At 41.1% G+C, this 16806-nt stretch overlaps 1 non-coding gene across 1 annotated transcript; it reads right to left on the minus strand.

Moving 5' to 3' along the window:
- Nucleotides 1-16304: 16304 nt before the first annotated feature.
- Nucleotides 16305-16410, minus strand: LOC145573457 (small nucleolar RNA R71). Its single transcript, XR_014097479.1, has one exon. It is a non-coding gene; the product is annotated as a small nucleolar RNA R71 (small nucleolar RNA).
- Nucleotides 16411-16806: the final 396 nt, after the last annotated feature.

Raw genomic sequence — 16806 nt, forward strand, 5'->3', positions numbered from 1 at the left:
CTTATCAAATGAACTATTTCTTTCTCATAACATGTCAATGTCACCTTTTTTTATGTGTCTAAGCCCTAAAATTGAATCAAAAGAGCATTTTATTAAGGTTTAAGACGCTTTTTACTCAAAATGGCCCAAATATGGCCTATATGACTTTACTTTGCCCATTTCCTACATTTCTTATCAAATTAACTTTATTTATCTCATAACATGTCAATATTAACTAGTTATAGGTGTATAAGGAAAGAAATCACATCAAAAGAGCATATTAACACAAAATGGCCCAAATATGGCCCATATGACTTCTATTCAGCCCATTTTCTACCTTTCTTATCAAATGACCTACTTAATTCTCATATCATGTCAATGTTGGGTAATATTAGGTGTCTAAGGATAGAAATCACATCAAAATAGCATTTCATTAAGTTTTAGGACTTACCTCATCAAGCTGTTGACTGTCCGTACAATGAGTCACTATGTCAAGCATGAATCTCATCACATACAAAGCACAATCAAGTCCATTTTCTTGTTGTGCGCACTATCATATGACGAAAAAATCACATCAGTGAAACATGCAAAGGAAATTAGCAAATATTTACTAACATAGATTTTGAAGATAATCACAATATCATGTAAATTACCAACGGTGACTTCCATGTTGGACCCTATGGAGCACGACAATGTAGCTTCTTCATAACACTGTAGTAAATAAAGTACATTCAACTTTGATTAGTCGTTTGACTACTAAATTAGTTATTATTAGCAATAATCATCACTAGGTAGCTATATATATTTACTTTTGCAATATAGACTTCACTAGCCACTTCTCCGATGATCGAGCTGAATCAAGGTGATAAATTGTGTTATTGGAATTACAAATAACCATGAGGCTCCAATGCTCCCTACATAAGTTCACAATAGACAAGCAAATTAATATTTAGGAGTCAACATATAATGAGGCCAAATCGATTGAATTTGACTTGGTTAGACTTACTCTCTATAACATGGGGCGAATATGAACTTGTCTCCCGCACGCACTGATTCCCTGATACTCTGTTCAACATAGTACAACACGTCACGGGGGTTGCCTATGATTCTAGTAGTGGATAACTGCTCGGGGCATAACCACCCAACTTTACAAGGAGAATCAGTTTCAGTTAAGTACTTCTGTAGTGCTCTACGTGCATGAACATTGAATAATTAATCAAATGAAGGATAATCACCACAAATTTGAATAACTTGAAAAAAGTGAAGATTATGTGGGCATTGAAGTACCTCATGAATGTTTGAATGAGGGAAATGTTAAGCTTTGCACCACGTAGAAATTCCTTCACATCTTCTTTGCTGATCCATGCAACTGCATCCTCATCATAGTGGAACATTGCCTTAGGAAGTGCAACTTCCATGGGATCGACCAAATGACAAGCACGATTGTGAAGAAAGGTCATGTCAGCAGAGAGCGATTGAAGAACAATGTCTTCAACAAGTGGAGTAGGTTGCATGGGTGAACCTTTCGAAGAGTGCAACTTCGACGCTTGTTCACTGTTGGACCGTTGTTCACTTAGCTTCTTGTTAGGTTGATCAATGCTTTTAGGCTTCTCCACCCTCTTTCTCTTTGAAGTTTTGCTTCCATGCAAAATATGATATAGTTTGAGAAAGAATAAGTTTATAAGTTGAGAAATGAAGAAAATAGGCATATTATAAGTTATTTTGGCTTAAAATGGTTTTATTTTGATGAAATGGACCCATAAACTTAGAAATGATCTTCTTTTATGTAATTTCAACTAACAATCACTTATAAATCTGTAATTATGAGATGGTTTGAGAAAGAATAAGTTTATAAGTTGAGAAATGAAGAAAATAGGCAAGTGAGAAGCCATTTTGCCCTTTTTTGGCTTTATTTTGATGAAATGGAGCCAAAAACATAGAAATTAGCTTCTTTTATGTCATTTTAACTCACATTAACTTATAAATATGTAATTATGAGATGGTTTGAGAAAGAATAAGTTCATAAGTTGAGAAATGAAGAAAATAGGCATGTGAGAAGCCATTTCTGCTCAAAATGGCTTTATTTTGATGAAATGGACCCAAAAACTTAGAACTTCGCTTCTTTTATGTCATTTCAAGTCAAAATCACTTATAAATATGTAATTTTGAAATGGTTTTAGAAATAATAAGTTTATAAGTTGAGAAATGAAGAAAATAGGCAAGTGAGAAGCCATTTTTGCCTCAAAATGGCTTTATTTTGATGTAATGGAGCAAAAAACTTAGAATTAGCTTCTTTTATGTCATTTCAAATCACATTCACTTATAAATATGTAATTATGATATGGTTTGAGAAAGAATAAGTTCATAAGTTGAGAAATGAAGAAAATAGGCAAGTGAGAAGCCATTTTGGCTCAGAATGGCTTTAGTTTGATGAAATGGACCCAAAAACATAGAACTTAGCTTCTTTTATGTTATTGCAAGTCACAATCACTTATAAATATGTAATTATGATATAAATTCAACGACCGGGTGAGTTAAGGAAAAAAAAATAATGGCTCAAAATATTAAAAAAAAAAGAGTGCACCTTCCGCCGAGGCCGGAACAGCCGAGGGAGCCGCCACTGCTGCCGGAACAGCCCAGGCAGCCGCCGCCGAGGCTGAGGCCGCCCTGGCAGCCCCCACCGAGGCCACAACAGCCCCGGTAGCTGCCTGTCGAGGCTGCAGTAGCCTAGGCAGGCTGCTGCCGAGGCTGTAGCAGCCCAGGCAGGCGGTGCTGAGGCTGCAGCAGCCCAGGTAGGCGGTGCCGAGGCTGCAGCAGCCCACGCAGCCGCCTGCCGAGGCTGCAGCAGCCCCGGCCGCCGCCTGTCGGGGCTGCTGCAGCCAAGGAAGCCGGCTGTCGGGGCTGCTGCAGCCCAGGCAGCCAGCTGCTTCCGAGGCCGAAGTAGCCCCGGCAGCGGCTGCCGGAGGCCGGAGCAGCGCAGGGAGCACCAGCCGAGGCCGCCGCTGCCTCGTCATCGGAGATGGGGGCCGGGGAGTCGTGCTATTTCGGCGGTTTTATTTTCAGAGGTGATGTTAGAGAGTGCGTAACGGTTATTTAACACTAAAAAAATAAAAATAAATAAATTACCTCGTTAATCAACCTCACCCACGTACGTGGCCAATCAACGAAGCTACGTATAGCTTGCCAAACCTTTTTTTATCTTAACCTCCTCTATCGATACGGGTTTTGGGATGTCTTCGAACCCCTCAACCACCAAAGCGATCCCAACCGAGTAATGATGTGGCCCCGCCGTAGCACCGGTCGTCGCTTATGCATTACCATACGCCACGAAACTCAATTGCACACTATTTGCATGCCCCCGGGCTAGAAGGGCACACCGGGTGTCTTCCTACACTTTACAAAAAGTAGTTATCTAAATAAGGCTTTTACTACACCATTGATAATATAACGAAATTCATTAAGGTAGAGGGTTACAAATCACCTGTAAATCTGGATATTCATGCAGTGTTGGATTATTAATCTCCCTCGAGTCCGCATGTGTAGGAGTAGGAACCTGCAACAGTTCATCAATCATGCCACCTCAGATCTCAATTAACTCAGTGTTTTAAAACTTTTAATAATCTAATTGAAATTACCTCAGGTAGCACATCTTCTCCGTGTATCTCATCTCCTCCATGTCTATCACCTTCTCCTTGTCCTTTTGGTTGAGAACATGAGTCGACCGGTGTAGTCTCGAGGAACGGCAAAGTCGATAAGTTCATCTGCTTCGCCCAAGCATTGAATTCACCTACTAACTCGTTGCGTACTTGTTCCTTAATTGATGCCACCTTGGCATCCAACTCCCCCGGTGAGTTAACACTGGCTCGAGATCTACCCGATTTCGTGTATTCTAGACCCATCACCTTTTGCCATCCTAGTAACGACCCTCCCGAACCTACTACTCGTCTTGGATGGTATTGCCTTCCTAAAGCCATGGTGAAAGGGTCATTCTCCACACTTGGGACCAATTTGCCCTCCACCAGTTCTTGAGTGTGCTCAAGTTGTAGGAAAAGGAAAAAGGATGTCAGTAATACAATTAATGGTTTGTATAGTGATTTTGATGCAAAAGCGACTTAAAATTCAACAGTTCACAGGTAACTTACAGTTTATCTGCCATTTTTTTGGTTTCCGGACCCTTGATGACCCATTTTCCGTTTTCCTTATCAAACGTATGGAGAGAACAAAAGAAATCACCAGCACGACTCACCAAAGTAGTGACCGTGGAACTAGAGGGTTCCTTCGATGCCACTAGAAGCGATTTAGGGTATAAACCCTTTTTTATCCACTCAGGTCTCTTTTCAGCAAATGTCTTAGCCCCCATACGATGGGTGTACTCCTTCTTCAATGCATTTTTTTTATTTTGCTCTCAAAGTTCCTACATAAAAACAAATGTTAGTATCAATACCACAAAAAGAGTAAAGCTATTATTCAATTGAGATCAAATTTACACAAACTTACAATGGCTTTCTTTTGAGTCTTCTGAATAACGAACTCTTCCCAGTCTTCTTTTGACACGATCGACCATTTTTTCCACGGGAGAGGGTAATCCTCAACAGCTTTCTTCTTCTTTGATTTCTTCTTCTTATAGATCCATCCATTAGTCAAGGTGGTCTTAAAGCCTCTGAATCATTCCGCTAATGAAGATTCAAACACCCTTCTCTCCTCGGCATCATTAGGAATAGAAAACAGCCTCTACAAGCACAAATACAAACCGATTATTAGTTTCTATTTACTAACAACCATAAGGTGAAGGTCTTAAATTGTCTAAATGTGCCAAAAACACACTTACCCTTGTATCATCCCAAAAGGTTTGAATCAAACCCGGAGGTACTTGCCGCATTACAAGTATAATGGGGATTTTCCGCGCACACATGCCAACATGGTTAGCATATTGTCGACACCATTCGCCCTCGGATTGGCCGTTGTTGTCATACTCCAAGACCATGGGACCGTCTGGTTTCTTAAAACTTCTCGTCGGACCCCTTCCCTTTCTTTGAGCCGGTGCCTTTACCACCCCCCCCCCCCTCCACCACCTGTGTTGTTTTGATCTTGTCCTTGGCCATGAGTTTCAGGAGTCAAGTTCGCACCAACAATCTCACATGATGTATTTACAAGGCGGTGCACGTTCAGTTGAAATTTCAAATTCTTCAAGCCTACGCTCAAACTCATCTTGTGCCTGATCCTCTGGCTCACCCAAGTCAACCTCCTTGTTCACATCATAAGGCTCATCCTCGTACTCTTCATCATAGTCATCATCCTCAATGTCCACTACACAATCAGGGTCATGATCGTCCTCTATGAGATATAAGCATCTGTCAAAACAAACATAAAACAATATTAGTGTATAGTAAAGTATTAGTGCAAATGAGTACACTTAGGCAATTTCAAACTACAAACATGTTAGATATAATGAATATGAGTTGTTAGAATGATTAAATGTTAGTTCATACACAAAAAAAAGGACTTGGGTTAAGTAGAAGGTCATTTAAGCCATTTTCACCTTCTTATGGTCATACTACCTCAATCTGAAATTCCTTCGTTGTGGTCTGATCGCATATAACTTGCTTCGTTGTCTATGTCATTTAGTACAACAGGTCTAGGAACAGTGAAATGTGCAGAATCATCAAACACATCATATTCTTCCTCATCCTCAACATCTCCAATGCCTAGGATTCTTCTTTTGCCAGCTAGCACTATAGACCATTTTGAATCGACTGGGTCAGTTACGTAGAACACTTGCTTAGCTTGAGATGCAAGGATAAATGGTTCTGCACTATCATTCAAGTGGCCAAGATCTACAAGATTAAAGTCCTCATATTTGACGTTACGCCTGATATTGTCAACCCACTTACACTTGAAAAGAGCAACCGTGAAGTTACAATAGTCAAGCTCCCATATTTCTTGAATTCGACCATAGTATGACAACTCTGCATCGACAGGTGATTTATCCTTAGCACTTGAAAACTCCCTTGACGATGCCACAAGCGTTACACCACTGTTTTGGGTGGAGGAAGATTTCAAATCACGACCTTCGGTCCAAAAAGTGTACCCATTGATGTCATATCCCTCAAATGAACGAACATCATCCCTAGGACCGTACACAAGCCATCGTACTGTATCGGTCACATTAGTATCATCCAATCGACTCATTACTTGATCACGAAACCAATTAACAAACCTCTTATTATGCAACTGCATAAGTGCCCTTTCACCTTTCGATGGAAATTCGTCACGCAAACTAGCCATGTGCTCGTCTAAATATGGGTGCACATCTGAAACATGGTGCAACACATAAAGGTGTGCTTGTAAGAACTGATCTCGGTCAGGTGACATTCGTTTCGACCCAATTGTGCCATGACCATCAAGTCTACCTTCATGTCGAGAAGTAGGAAGACCAATAGGTTGAGCAAGGGCTATGTAGTCCGCCACAAAGTTACCTATCTCCTCACCCACGGTCCCTTGCATCATACTTCCTTCAGGGTGAGCCCGGTTCCGCACTTTATCTTGTAATATACCCTTGTGTCTTTCAAAAGGGTAGCACCACCTCATGAACACTGGACCGCACAACTTAATCTCACGCACCAAATGAAGAATCAGATGAACCATTATGTCAAAAAATGAGGGTGGGAAATACATCTCAAATTTGCACAAAGTCACAACCACATCTTCTTGCAAAGCATCTAGTGTACAAGGATCAAGCACTTTGCTACAAACTGTATTGAAAAACGAATAAAGGCTTGTAATCGCTTCCCTTACGTGCTTCGGTAGAATACCACGGATTGCAATCGGTAGGAATACTTGCATCATAATGTGACAATCATGGGATTTCATACTTCTCAGCTTCAATTCTCCATTCAAGGTTACAAATCTTTTCATGTTAGATGAGTACCCTGATGGAACCTTAATGTCGTACAGACATGCACAAAACATACGTTTCTCTACCCTTGACAATGTATAGCAAGCCGGGGGTAAATAAGTCTTTTCATCCTTCCCTTTACCCTCAAATTTCTTCTTTGACGCATCTGTGGCCTTTCCCTTTCCCTTGCTCTTCTCCTTCCCTTTTTTCGAAACATTTTCATCTTCTTTTCTCGGTTCCTTCCCCTTTCTAACCTTTTCCTGAGGCCACAATTCTGGACGAATCCCCATCTCTTTCAAATCTAACCGTGCACCCTTTCTGTCCTTTGTTTTGCCTTGGATATTCATAAGCGTTCCCAAAAGAGCATCACACGCATTTTTCTCTATATGCATCACGCACATTTTTCTCTATATGCATCACATCAAGATAGTGCCTAACGTCATGTTCTCTCCAGTACGGAAGCTTCCAAAGGATTGATTCTTTTTTAAACAGAGCAGCTGAGACCATAGTTTTTTCTGATTTTCCAAACACCGTTCGCATCCCTTTCACCCGAGCACAAATCTCAGCACTAGTCAATGGTCTAGGCGTAGTATCCTCTTCCACTGTTCCATCGAAAGCCTTTTTCTGCCTACGGTACGGGTGATCACGCCTAAGGAACCTTCGAGTTTGCAAGTAGACATCTTTGCGAGAATGAGCAAGGTATACGCTTGATGTGTCATCAATACATATGGGGCATGCTTTTTTCCCTTTAACCTTGTACCCACACAAGTTTCCATATGCAGGGAAGTCATTCATGGTCCACATAAGGGTTGCACGCAATGTGAACATCTCGTTCTGATGAGCATCGAAAACGGAAACCCCTTCGTCCCACATCTTTCTCAAGTCGTCAATAAGCGGCGCAAGGTAAACACCTAAGTCGTTTCCAGGTTGCCTAGGCCCCGTTATTAGCAATGAAAGCATTACATACTTACGTTTCATGCACAACCAAGGAGGCAAATTATAAATCACTAAAAGTACCGGCCATGTGCTGTGTTGGGTACTAAGAGTTCCAAATGGATTCATCCCATCCGTGCACAACCCAAGCCTTAAATTTCTGAATTCATCACCAAATTTCTCAAACTTCAAATCAATGTTCTTCCACTGTGGAGAGTTAGCTGGATGCTTCAGCATTCTATTTTTCTTTCTTCCCTCTGCATGCCACCTCAAGTTTTTAGCGTCTTTTGGTATTGAGAATAGACGCTTAAACCTTGGAATAATGGGAAGATATCACAACACCTTAGCAGGAGGTCCCTCCGTACCAGGATTGCAACTCATGCGCTTGTAGCGCGACAGCTTGCATCGTGGACACTCCTGCAATTGTTCATACTCATTTCGATACAGAATACAATCATTAGGACATGCATGTATCTTCTTATACTCTAAACCAAAGGGACACATGAGCTTCTTTGCGTAATATTAAGACTTAGGAATTTCATTCCCATCAGGCAACATTCACTTAATGCGGTCAACAAAGAAGTAAAACTAATGTCCGTCCACCCATGCTTCGACTTAATGTTGAAAAGTGTTAGCACGGCCGATAGTTTGGAGTATTTTTTGCACCCAGGATATAAAGGCTTTTTAGAAGCCTCCGATAATAACTCAAACACTCCACCTTCAACACCATGCAACATCTCATCCACGTGTTCATCCTCGACCTCATCCGCCTGATCATCATCGGCTCCAGCCTCACCATTATCAACAATATAGTCAACATTCTCGTATTCCTCGTCCACATGAATCTCACTGCTTCTAACACGCACATCAATCCGATCAAGATCCCCACTTTACTCTCCACCTTCTCCGTGCCAAATCCACACATGGTATTTATGCCTAAACCCACGACATATTACATGATCTCTAATGATTTCAACACTATCGACCACATTCACATTATTACAATCAACACAAGGACAATAAAGGCCTTTGTCACCCAGTTTGCGTTGATAAGCTAAAGCCCTCTCGCAAAACTCTTGAACCCCATTCCGAAATTCCAATGTATCACATCTACCATAAATCCAACCACGATATTTCTCCATTTAGTAAATTGTCTCTAAACATATATAGCAACATATAAAGAATAAAGTGTAATTGCTACATATTTTATGTAAATCAAATTCAACTACAAAACGTGAATATACCATTCATATAGTGAAAAAATGATGTTTCTAAAGGGTCCTTATCACTCCAACCTAACCCATTCTTGAATGTCTACTCTCACTAGTGAATGTATGTCAACTTTCCAATTTTAAGGAAAATCCGGCAGCATTTCCTCCTAGTTCTCCAAGTACACAATGTAGATAATTAATTACCCACATATGTACCCAGAGAACATGGTGAGGAAATGGTAAGCCAAGATGTTCCTTAAAATCGAAAAGAAAACACACATTCACCACCTAAGTGAGAGTACACATTCAAGAACAGTCCCAACCGGGGACTATTCAAGACTTTCTCCTAATGAGAAAGCCTTAAACGGGTATCTAGGCATATGATGATGCAAGTATTCTATATATTGTTGTGTTTATTTGCAATCAAACAATACACAAGTTGCAATATCATGAATAAACTTTTATTAAATGGATAAATAGAAAGAAATATAGCTTAGTAAAGTTTATAAGTCATACCAATATAGCAATTACAATGGATGTACACTTATGAACTACCCACTTGAGCTCAATATGTCGTCCTCAAGCTAAACTCGTGCTTCAATTCACATATGAATCTATTAAAAAAACAAAAATTAGCAACGTCACTAATTCTCTAATATATTCACAGTTCTCTAATGTATTCACAATTATCTAATTTATTCACAACTAATTAAGTGGCAATATCACTATTTCTCTAATTTATGCACAATTCTCTAATTTAATCACAATTCTCTAAATTATTCACAATTCTCTAATGTAATCACAATTCTCTAATTTAATCACAACTAATTAGTAGCAAGGTCACTAATTCTCTAATATATTTACAATTACCCATTAAAACAACCTAAAATTACACATTAAAACATACCAAAATTCGACTAATTAAGTAACATTTTTACTAATCTCTATTATATTCAAAATTACTCATTAAATCAACCTCAAAATAACCCATTAAATCATACAAATTTTTCAACTAAGGAACAAGGTAATGCAAAATTACTCTGATCTATAATATGTATTCAAAATTACTCTAAACATACAAAATTACTCTAAACATACAAAATTACTCTAATCTATAATATGTATTCAAAATTTCTAAATAAAAAACCAATTCAAAAATTAAAAAAATTAGGGTAAAATTATATACATTCCTTGACTTTAATTTGCTTAACAATAATTGTTCAAAATGCTATTGAAATAATAGAATTACATATTTCAAAATAATTGTTCAATTTTTAACAAAAAAAAAACTTACCCTAAACTAGTTGGAGGTGGAAGAAGCTAAGGGGAGGAGAGATTGAGGACGACCCTCGGTGGTGGAGGTAGCAGCGGTGGTGCGCAATGGTGGAGGTAGCGTGGCGGTGGAGTGGTGGAGGCGGTGCGCAGCGGTGGAGCTGCTGTTTTCGAACAATGCTGGTGGAGGCAGCAGCTTTGAAAGAGAAAGAAAGGGAAAAGAGAATGGCAGGGGAGAATTAAAAGAGAAGGGTGGTGGTTTTCGACACCCCTGGTGGCCGGTGAAGGTGGCGGCTGTGGTGGAGGGAAAAAGGGGGAGGGTTCGTTTGTCTGATGAAACAGTGAAGGAAGTCGGGGAATTGAAGCTAGGGAAATGAAAGAGAAAGAGAGGAAGGAGAAGAAAAGGCGCATTTTTTTTATTTTGAAAAGGCACCGGTTCATTTGGCACCTTCAAACCGGTGGCCTTTACATTTTTGCCACCGGTTCACACTGAACCGGTACCAAATGTCTTTCCCGGTTTAACGCTGCTTCAATCTTAGCCTTTTTTCCACCGGTTTGCCTTGAACCGGTGACAATATAGGGGTGCTCTTTGCTGTTTTTCTACTAGTGTATATAGCTCACTTACCCCCTTTCACATATGGTGCAGATCAATCCCCCCGATGGCCGGATGTCCAAGCGCATGCCCAGTCCATGCTGGCAGCCGTTCCCAAGAAGGAGAAGGATGCCATCCCGGGCATTGAGACGTTCAATGTTGAATGTATCACTGCACTCTTGTCTGAGGTATACCTTATTCCCCTTTCCTGGAACTAAGCATAATTTCTCCCGCATGAATGACACCGTTTGTGTCTACAGGCCATGCTCAGGGTTAATGGACTCAAACGACCATATGCCCGGAAGAGGGATGAGGTAAAGAGAGCCACTAGATCAGCTAGGGATTCTCAAGATGTTGCTGAATATCAATGTACAATTAATGAACTTGAAACTAAAGCCGAATTGATGCAACAGGCGAAACAGATCAAGGGTCTTCAAAAAGCTCTGGATGAGGCTAAGGAGAAGGCCAACACGGCTGAAACTAACCTCAAGAAGGCGGAGGAAGACCTCAAGGCCTTGCAGGGTGCCTCCTAGGAGAATGTAAAGCTCAAGGCGGAGGTTGAGAGGCTGAAGAACGATGCGGAGCGAGTCCAAATGAATATCAAGGCAACAATCGAGGCGGAGCAACACCGCCTGATTGCTGAAAATGAGGCGGACTCCGACGCCTGGATGAAGATCGCCTGGGAATCTCTCTACCCCAACAAGGACTATGGTTTGTGGGCTCTGGCTTTTCAATATGCTGAAAATGTAGTGTATTTAAGAGAGAAGGGGGAGCCGGAGCTTGAGTCCTTTGAGGCCTGGGCAAACGCTGAGCTTGAAGAACCTGCCAAGGAGCTCCCCGAAGAAGGTGAAGCCATTGAGCTTCAATCTAATGGGAAGAATCCCAAAGAGGAGAACCACGTGGCCCAGCCTTGAATTTTCTATGGCAGTATGCCAAATTTCTGCTTTTCCGACCTGCATGCCGAGTACTTGTGTATTTTTACCGATTGAGGAGTCGGGTGACAATTTTTATTTTGTCCCGGATGTTATCCAGTAAACATTAATATCCGGTTTTTATTAGCTTGAATGAAATTTGTCGACTGAGTCGGTTTGATGAATTTGCTATTTCGTTTCAATTTTCGAATTTTTGCCCAACTTTTTAAAGCATGCGTGTAGGGAATATTTCAAGCCATCCCACACTTGAGCCCCACTGTGATCATACACTTAAGCATGGTGGCGTCCAAAGGGAAGGAAGCTAGTGTAACTAAGATTATTTTTCGAAATTGTACAAGTCCACCCAATGGGGCTAACGGACATAGAGTACAATTGGATTGCCAGTACCCCAAACGGTACAAAATCGGCTGATTCACTTGTTGGACGGCTGTGTACTTAGTTTAGAGCAATCACTACTGTGATTGATTGACTTAGGAACGTCTCATACTCTTTAAAGTATCAAAAGTTCCCAAGCCAATCAATCAAGTCATGAAACCAACCACACAGCCGCCCAGGGGCATGTACAGCCGGTTGCCACATGCTTTTGATAAGTTAGGCAAATTCACATACATACGCAAGCAAAAATAAAAAATGCGAAAATTCAAAAAACTGAAATGCAAATTGAACAAAACCGACTCAGTCGGCATATTTCATAAACTTAAACCCGACCAAATGGCCGGATGATAATGTTAACCGGATTAACATCCGGAAAAAGACAATAAAATTGTTGAGTTACCCGACTCCTTAGTCGGTAAAAATACAAAGATACACGGCGCGCAAGCCGGAGAAGATACTATTGGCATACTGCCGCTAAAAATTTAAGGCTGCTAAGGAGGAGGCACCACCTGGGTTTGGCTAGGCGGAAGGTCAACCGCAGTCTGATCAGGTTGAGCTTGGATAGGGTCAACCAGGGCCTAATTCTTGGGCTCTTCCTCTTCGTCTTCCTCATCTGAGACAATTTCAATGCCTTGGGAAGAGGCCCATTCCTTGAAGGGAGGCGGCGCCAGCTCAGAAAGCTGCTGGGCATCGTAAACCTCAGAGGCGTACTGATACCTCAAATTGAAGTACTCCCAGTCGGTGTGCGGATCAATGAGACTCCAAGTTAGCTTCATGCGCTCCTCGCAATCCTTCTCGTTTTTCGCCACCAGCTGCTTTTGCTCCTTCTTAAGCGTAGCACCATGCTCCGCCTACATGTTGGCCATTTCCACCTCGAGCTGCTTGACGTCTGCCCTCATCTTGGTGTTCTCTATGTCAGCCGCTTCCAAAGCTTTGAGGTTAGACTTATCATTTTTTAGCTCTAGCTCCAAGGTGGTAACTTTGTTATTAGCCATCGATCTCCACCGCAGCCGTGAGTTCCTTGACAAGTTCCTCTTGTTGCATCTCCATTGCTTTAGTTTCAACGTCACCCATAATAGATCGATATTTAGCAAAGTTAAGGGCATCAATCACCCAATTTTTGGCGTCTCTTACCTCCTCCTGCTTCTTTCTTAACGGGGTTTTTAACCCGTCTACCCTCAATATTGCCGAAAAGGCACAGGCGTTGAAAAAGAGTTAGCCAACTTTCTTGCAACTTATACATCAAGAAAAGGGTACAAATTGCCTAAGCTAGCAAGGCAAGGATCTGGTCGAAGTTAACCTGTTGTAATCCAGGGACCCGATCCTTATCTGACCGGGTAAGGGTCCTCAACATCCACCTGGCATACTGTTGTATGTTTGGCCATCTCTAGAATGTATCTGCACCAGAAGAAGGGTTTTGAGAGGAAGCAACATAGGCGGCACCAATATCATGCCGACTGCTCGGCGAATCTCCAGACTGAGAGGTCTGGGATTTTACTCGCACCAAGTAGTCAAACGGTCATGGGATTTCTAGACTATTCATACCTTGGGCTCCAGACTGAGGGTCCACAATGCCCACAGCCGCTGCAGAGCCAGATGCAGCACCGGGTGGCATGCCACCCTTCGGCGTCTTAGAGACGCCAGACTCTTTACTACCAATCTCAGCGGTATCACTGTGAGCCTTCAACGCAGCCGGGCCCTTACCCCCGGTCGTTGGTCTTTCCTGCCCCGGCGGCACAAACGATGCCGTCTGGGTTGTTTGAGTCTTTTCCACCTTGGCAGGGGTCTTCTTAGGGTCATCCGGCCAATTCCGTTTAAGCATCGTGGTAATCGACCGGGGAAAAACCTTGCTCCCACTCTAAGATAGGACAATCGACAAAGATTAGTTCAATAAAAAGAAAAAGAAATTTTACTAGCTAATTGATGAGCGTCATTTATGGCACTCAATAGAGTAGCTTTTAATTCCTTTTTCTATATTTTCTTGCTTTATTTTCATATAATCTTTCTAATTTTCTTTTATTTTCCGTCATTATAACTCACTTTGGTTTTTCGTTCACTTTTATGAGTTTTTCATGATTTTTGTTCTTATTTAGCTATTTTAGTTTAGTTTCTATTCATTTTTGCTTTCTCTCTTACTTTTACTTGAATTTTTGTTAGTAAAGTTTCAAAGTTTTATTTGTTGCGCTCTCACGGTTGCGCCCTCATTGATTCTAGGTCATGAAAGCGCAAATATTTGAAGATCAAGGGTTGCCTTCCTCGCGGGCATCATCACGAGAGCACCGACAATAGGGATGCACGAGAGCTCTAGGAGCAAAACTTCGCACAAGGATCTACGAGCGAGCAAGAGGAGCTATGCACGCCGCAACACCACAGGAGGGGTGCGCGCACGCAGGCCCCTCTGTGCGTACTCGCAGACCCTTGCGTGTGCACGCACGGGCCTGTGATGCGTGCGCACGGCCTTGCTCCAATCCTCTACGCTCCATATACCCCTTGACTTTTCCCTTTTTAGGGGATGACGATTTCACTTGTACTTGAGACTTATTTCAAGATTTAGTAGAGAGAGAAACTTTAGATTACTTGTTTTGTACTTCAAATTGCATCTTTGAGCTTGGATTTCATCTTCAATCAATGAAAATTAGTGAGAATTTCTTTCTTTGAATTTACTTTTGCTTGCTCTTTCCTTTAATTCTTGAAGGTTTGATTTGATTGTTGATCTTTGGTTTGAGAATTTGTTGAATTTGATTTTCTCTTTGATTAAGCTTAAAATGATGACGTTTTTTATTCAATTTGCTTTTTTTCTCAATTCCATTATGATCTATGAGTAGATTAGTAGCTAGGGAGAAGGGGAAGCATGCTTGATTGATGATTTTTGCTAGTTGATGATTCTTGGTTGATTGAATTGTTGCAATTAAATTGGTTGACATAGTTGTGAATGTGATTAATTTGATTGGGAGTGATCAACGTAGATGAGTAATCTAGATTGCATTAGCAAATTTCAATGACATGAACCCTTGATTTGAGAATTGCTTTAATTGGTTGAATTTGATTGTGATTTTCCCTGTTAGTCATTCATAGTGAACCCTAGCTTGACTTATAGGAGATAGCTCTTGAATTCTATTAATTGCAACTATTGTTTGTCCTTTACAACGTTTGAATCAATTAAGTTCTTCATCAATTGGCATAGTCATTGAGCTTGCATGTGGAACCGTAATCCCTAGTGTTTAGCATATTGATTTTCTTGACTTGATTAGTTGATTGAAACCTTAGTTACAACTCAATTCTCCTCTCATTCTTCGAAGTAGCTTGACCATAGGCTATAGCATTCTCCATCTCATTCCTCGTAGTTCGACTCGGACTTGTCTTGTACTACGAATAAGTTTGACTTTCTTAATTATTTGATTGGTGGTGCTTTAGATTTCAACGACCTAGATTATGACACGTCAAAATGGCTCCGTTGCCGGGGAATGAGACTGGTGCTTTGTTATAGTTGTTGAGTCTACTTCATTTTAATTGAAAAAAAATACAAAAATAGTTTTCTCTTTTTGGCTACATTTGTAGCCGTGCTACTAATTGTTTCTTTTAAGATTGTATGCGCAGAGCACGTGGTTGTTCATTAGTGCCACTTGATCCGGAAATTGAGAGGAAAATTGCAAGGATAAGATTTGCTAGACGTTATTTGAGTTCTAGCCCTCCAAGTGAAGAGGAACCACAACAAGAAGAACAAGCAAGGATGGGAGAAAATCCAAGGGTGACGTTGAAGGAATTGGGGATTCCGGGTGCATATAGGTTTGAAAGTGGGATTGCTCCACCTACAACACCGGTAAATGACTTTGAAATAAGGCCGGAAATGATCACTTTGATAGAGAGGCGACAATTTAGTGGGGCTAAACATGAAAGCCTGCTAAACCATTTCAAAGAATTCGAAAAGTATTGCAACACTATCAAAGTGAATGGAATTTCCCAAGAATTCATCCGCCTCAAGCTTTTTCCCTTTTCTCTCATAAGGCGTGCCTTGGAATGGTTAGACAAGGAGGTCAAACCCAATTCTCTAAGGACATGGGACGAAGTGACCAAGGAATTTCTATCCCGTTTCTACCCATAAAAGAAAACGGTGAAGGCTAGAGCTTTGATTCAAGGTTTCAAGGAAAAGTCTAGTGAAAGCCTCTATTAAGCATGGGAAAGGTACAAGGAGTATCAAAGAGAATGTCCTCACCACGAAATTCCTACTTACCAAATTATTCAAATCTTTTATGGTGGCTTAAGTCCTCAAGGAAAGTCGTGTCTTGATGGAGGAGTCGGAGGTCCCATTATGAATAAAACGGAGGAGGAAGTTGTAGACATAATTGAAGACGTAGTGAGGTACAATAGAGATTGGCAAGATGGTGAAAGGGAGTCAACTAGCAAGAGTAGTTCTTTGGTGTACTCGGTTGATCATCTTAATGCCATAAACAACTTGTCCTCACAAATGACAAACTTGGGGAAGGAAATGTCCGCTATCAAGGCAAAGTTGGAAAGTGCTACCTCCCACGTTTTGAATCTTCCCTCCCAATCTAAGGGGAGAGGTAAGTCTTCTAACTCTCAACCCTTTCCCTATTCTAGTAACATGTCTAGTGGTTG

The sequence above is a fragment of the Chenopodium album genome, chromosome 12 (genome assembly GCF_948465745.1).
Source record: "Chenopodium album chromosome 12, dcCheAlbu1.1, whole genome shotgun sequence".
Classification (NCBI taxonomy): domain Eukaryota; kingdom Viridiplantae; phylum Streptophyta; class Magnoliopsida; order Caryophyllales; family Amaranthaceae; genus Chenopodium; species Chenopodium album.